The sequence below is a fragment of the Oncorhynchus keta genome, chromosome 12 (genome assembly GCF_023373465.1).
Source record: "Oncorhynchus keta strain PuntledgeMale-10-30-2019 chromosome 12, Oket_V2, whole genome shotgun sequence".
NCBI lineage: Eukaryota > Metazoa > Chordata > Actinopteri > Salmoniformes > Salmonidae > Oncorhynchus > Oncorhynchus keta.
Window position 1 is genome coordinate 25,731,830 of NC_068432.1, and position 6,000 is coordinate 25,737,829.

At 41.6% G+C, this 6,000-nt stretch overlaps 1 protein-coding gene across 1 annotated transcript in view; it reads right to left on the minus strand.

Moving 5' to 3' along the window:
* Positions 1-4,561, minus strand: part of LOC118391166 (protein EURL homolog) — a 28,798-nt gene extending 24,237 nt beyond the window's left edge. The window contains exon 1 of the mRNA XM_035782266.2: positions 3,953-4,561. The gene's annotated coding sequence lies outside the window, so the exon portion shown is untranslated. The remainder of the gene's footprint in view (positions 1-3,952) is intronic.
* Between the last annotated feature and the right edge of the window lie 1,439 nt (positions 4,562-6,000).

Here is a 6,000-nt window from a genome sequence, read left to right on the forward strand (position 1 = left end):
TGTGTAGTGTGACAAAACTGCACATTTTAGTGGCCTTTTATTGTCCCCAGCACTATGCAACAGCTTGCAGATACAGTGAGAGTAGGCTGTGCGGGTAGGCTAGAAGAGGACCATCCTTCTCACTGAATTTCAGAAAAATATAAAATTGTGAAACAAAGTTATCCTGTTTAGAAAGAATATATATAAATACATTTACGTCACCAAATAATTCATTAAAACACTGTTTTGCAATGAATGTCTACTGTAGCCTCAGCAGCAATCTGTAGGGTAGCACCATGGTGTAGCCAGAGGACAGGTAGCTTGTGTCTTCCTCTGGGTACTTTCACTTCAATACAAAACCTATGAGGGTCATGGTTCTCACCCCCTTCCATAGACTTTCAAAGTAATTATGATAGGTGGGAGGATGTCCTCCTGAAGTTATCAGAGCTCTTGCAGCATGAACTGACATGTTGTCCACCCAATCAAAGGATCAGAAAATTAATCTAGTTGGTTGCCAACCACCATATAAAGTCCAAAGAAGAAGCCTGAAGGAGGAGAGATTACTAGAAAACAAACTTGAACCCTTTTATCTGTGGATGAATTGTCAGAGTAGAGGACCTTGTGCATTTCAGGTAAAATAACAACCCAATGTTGTCCTAGGATAAATTAGCTAGCAACGGCAAGCTAGCTAGCTAAATTGCCAGAAATGGTTGCTTATCGACTGGTCCCCAAATCAATATAATTGGTTCAGAGTTTGTTTTGATATTTCAACCTGCGTGTCCTGATCGTGTCTGGTGTGGGGGGCCAAAATCAAAATGCAGATGTATGTGCGGTCTAGTCAGCATGTTAGCCGATCCACAAGAATGAAACGGTCTACCGTATCAAAAGCTTTGGTCAAGTCAATAAAAATATCAGCACAACATTGCTTAGAATCAAGGGAAATGGTGACATTATTTAGGACCATTAAGATTGCAGTGACACATCCATAACCTGACTGGAAACTAGAGACATCAAGAAAACTTCTCAGTAGTCAACTGGCTGGTTTTTCCAACACTTTTGATTAACAGGGGAAAAAAATAGAAATTGGCCTATAACAGTTAGAATCAGCTTGATCTCCCCCTTTAAATAAAGGATGCACTGTGGCTGCCTTCCAAGCAATGGGAACATCCCCAGAGAGTAAAGACAGGTTAAAAAGGTCAGAGATAGGCTCAGCAATGATAGGGGCTGTAACCTTAAAGGATCTAAACCATCTGACCCAGATGTTAAATTGAGGTCAAGTTTAAGGAGCTCCTTTAGCACCTCGGACTCAATGACTGCCTGCAGGGAGAAACTGTAGCAGGGCAAGGGGAAAAGAGCGAGGAGCATTGGGGCTAATCGCATTAGAAGGGCTGGGAGATGAGGAAATGTTGGATGGGCAAGGAGGCATGGCTGTACCCGGTTACTATGTGGCATTATTTATTTTAGAGCAAATTCTTGCTGTTATATGAAACCCAAAACATGTGGGATCTTGTCATACCACCTGTACTAAAAGTGAACATAAAACACAGACTTTATCCCATTACTGAGTGACTTCCCCAAATGAAGCACTCCTTGATGAACTAACATAGTTTAGGGTGACGAGACATAAAACCTAATCTAAATCTATAGATTTTCTGCATGTAAACAAAGACTAAATAACACTTAACTGTCACGTTAGTGGGTGGGTGGCTAAACAATGCTATATAAAACAATACAATCTCACCCATCATTATAAGTTCCAATTTCTGATCTTCTGATGGATAAGACAGATATCGGCAGGAAATTCAACCATCCCTGACCTATATTTGGCACAGCAGTTCTGTATACTCAGCCAGGGAGCTTGAATGAAAAGAACAGTTCAGCCTCTTTTGGGGTGTCAAACGTGTCATTTGCCCGACCTCGTGCACCTTGCACTTCGGGCTCCCAAGTGGCACAGCCGTCTAAGGCACTATCTCAGTGCTGGAGGCGTCACTACAGACCCTGGTTTGATTCCAGGCTGTATCATCCAGCCGTGACAGGGATTCCCAACTTGTTTTATTTGATTGCCTTCACAGTTTCAGTCAAAGTCCCAAGACTCTTTGAGATATGAGCCAACCTTGTGTCCACCTTCCCGCTTTGTGAGTTTATAGCAGCTAGTAGGTCAATCGGGGTGGGTCCTGTGGGGAGCAAGTATCTTCAGCTAACTCAAATCAAGGTTTATTTGTCACGTGCGCCGAATACAACAGGTGTAGACCTTACAGTGAAATGCTTAACGTACAGGCTCTAATCGATAGTGCGAGAAAAAAAAAGGTATGTGTGTGTGTGTGTAGGTAAGTAAAGAAATAAAACAACAGTAAAAAGACATTTGAAAATAAGAGTAGCAAGGCTATATACAGACACCGGTTAGTCAGGCTTATTGAGGTAGTATGTACATGTAGGTATCGTTAAAGTGGCTATGCATATATGATGAACAGAGAGTAACAGTAACGTAAAAAGAGGGGGTGGTGGGTGGCGGATAACCTGGTTAGCAATGCAGATAGCCCGGTTAGCCAATGTGCGGGAGCACTGGTTGTTCGGGCCAATTGAGGTAGTATGTACATGAATGTACAGTTAATGTGACTATGCATATAAGATAAACGGAGAGTAGCAGCAGCGTAAAAGAGGGGTTGGGGGGGGGGGTACACAATACAAATAGTCCGGGTAGGAGTCTTATGGCTTGGGGGTAAAAACTGTTGAGAAGCCTTTTTGTCCCAGACTTGGCACTCCGGTACTGCTTACCATGCGGTGGTAGAGAGAACAGTATATCAATGGGGTGGCTGGGGTCTTTGGCAATTTTTAGGGCCTTCCTCTGACACCACCTGATGTAGAGGTCCTGGATGGCAGGCAGCTTTGCCCCAGTGATGTACTGGGCCATACGCACGCCGAGCAATTGCTGTACCAGGCAGTGATGCAACCCGTCAGGATGCTCTCGATGTTGCAGCTGTAGAACCTTTTGAATGTGCGTACATCGTGTGTCAGCGATGTTGACATCTGTTCGTTGTGTCGCCTCCAAATGATCTTGTTTAACGCCCCCTTTTTTGGTGGCATTTCCTTTAGTCATATTGTCAGACAATGATTTGAAGTCATAGGCCGTGAGAGATTAAGATAAATATGTATGTTTCAATTTTGCAGAGCTCTAACAAAACACGTCTATTCCATAGCACACTCTCTAGTGCCCCTTAAAATAAGTATTTTCAACTTTCATCCAGAACCTAATATGAACCGATTTCAACATCTTGAAAATATGCATCTTCAATGTCCTGGAAAAGGTGCATTTTAAACATGCCATTTTACCTTTCATTCAGAACCTACATTTAACCTAACATCTGGAAAACAGGTATTTTTACCTATATCAAATCAAATCTTATTGGTCACATACACGTGTTTAGCGGATGTTATTGCGGGTGTAGCGAAATGCTTGTACTATTACTAGTATATTATCGCCTAGAGCAGCAGAAAGGCAAGAACCGGCCCTGCGTGGATGATATGACTGTGTTGGAACACTAACCCTATAAAGACTCCTTCTTCCAATGACATGTGTAACGTACCGTTATTGAATCCTGATCAAGAGTTAGCTAGCTCCCAAACTAACCATCTTGCTAGCTAGCCCTATATAGTACGGGCGGCGTCCGTTATAGTGCTAGCTAGATACCAACACATTGAACTCGTTACGTAGTTAGCTGAGTGAATGGCTAACCAGCTAGCTACTGTAGACGACTTAGGTTGCTGCTAGCAAAACCTTGTTATGACACTGCTGCCAGTACTGACTAGCCGTGCTAGCCAACATAGATAACGTTAATTAACTGAATCGTGACCCATTATCTGGTCGTCAAGTTCAATAATGTCCAGCAGGAGCCAAACAAAATTATAGTAGCGATTAAACATGGCAATGTAATACAATGTAGCTAGCTATTTATTCTGTTTAACGGCCATTTACCTTGTAATCCTTTGTCAAATCTTCAGGGGAATTCGCGGGTATTTTGTTTCCCTTTACCTCAGTCCTTGAGCGCCTGTAGGGCAGTAAAGTGTTGTTGATGGTAGCTCGCAGAACAGCACATTACTTTCAGTGGAGGGGAAACCCCCCACATTTTCGGAACGAACTACTTATACATCAGCGGGTGTGTTATAATATCAATACAGATTAAATGCGAATCGTTCTGCATATATAATACATTACACACTTTTGAAATAAAGAAACCATTTTATGTCGATGTATGATCTAGGATCATCATTATTCGAGCTCTATATTAGCCTTTTCAAATGCATTCCGCTTGATTAAACCCCTTTAGAATTGGTATATTTAACAATCGTCAACAGACTAGAGGAAAATTGTTCGAACAATAGAATAATAGCTACATGTATGACCTAATATGATTACATAGGGGAAATGTTTACTCTATAATTTGGTATTCAGATTTTAATAACGAAGCGAGCGAAATATGAGAAGAGAAACTGATCTATCAACGACCGGACTGTCCAATACCCCTTTCATTTTCGTTTCACATGAAGTCACACGTGGGGATTCCTTTCATGAAAAGAACAATGGTGGATTCCCATTATTGTCAACAAGGATACAGAAGAACTCATTTCGAACAATGACACCTAATTCCATGCTAGAATTATACTATAGTGTGGTAAAATAAGACTTTTTACATTCAGCATCACTCCATTGAGGGAAATATAGTATTATTTCTAACAAAGATGTTTTATTTATTTATTTAACCTTCATTTAACTAGGCAAGTCAGTTAAGAACAAATTCTGATTTACAATGACGGCCTACTAAAAGGCCTGCGGGGACGGGGGCTGGGATTAAAAATAAATAAAATTAAAATATAGGACAAATCACACATAATGACAAGAGAGACAACACTACATAAAGCGAGACCTAAGACAACATAGCATGGCAGCAACACATGACAACACAGCATGGTAGCAACACAACATGGCAGCAGCACATCATAGTAGCAGCACAAAACAGGGTAAACATTTTTTTCTTTTACCTTTATTTAACCAGGTAGGCTAGTTGAGAACAAGTTCTCATTTGCAACTGCGACCAATATAAAGCATAGCAGTGTGAACAGACAACAACACAGAGTTACACATGGAGTAAACAATAAACAAGTCAATAACATAGAAGAAGAAAAAAATAATCTATATACATTGTGTGCAAAAGGCATGAGGAGGTAGGCAATAAATAGGCCATAGGAGTGAATAATTACAATTTAGCAGATTAACACTGGAGTAATAAATGATCAGATGAACATGTGCAGGTAGAGATACTGGTGTGCAAAAGAGCAGAAAAGTAAATCAAATAAAAACAGTATGGGGATGAGGTAGATAAATTGGGTGGGCTACATACCGATGGACTATGTACAGCTGCAGCGATCGGTTAGCTGCTCAGATAGCAGATGTTTAAAGTTGGTGAGGGAGATAAAAGTTTCCAACTTCAGAGATTTTTGCAATTCGTTCCAGTCGCAGGCAGCAGAGAACTGGAAGGAAAGGTGGCCAAATGAGGTTTTGGCTTTAGGGATGATCAGTGAGATACACCTGCTGGCGTGTGCTACGGATGGGTGTTGCCATCGTGACCAGTGACCTGAGATAAGGCGGAGCTTTACCTAGCATAGACTTGTAGATGACCTGGAGCCAATGGGTCTGGCGATGAACATGTAGCGAGGGCCAGCCGACTAGAGCATACAGGTCGCAGTGGTGGGTGGTATAAGGTGCTTTAGTAACAAAACGGATGGCACTGTGATAAACTGCATCCAGTTTGCTGAGTAGAGTATTGGAAGCTATTTTGTAGATGACATCGCCGAAGTCGAGGATCGGTAGGATAGTCAGTTTTACTAGGGTAAGTTTTGCGGCGTGAGTGAAGGAGGCTTTGTTGCGAAATAGAAAGCCGACTCTAGATTTGATATTGGATTGGAGATGTTTGATATTCGTCTGGAAGGAGAGTTTGCAGTCTAGTCAGACACCTAGGTACTTAT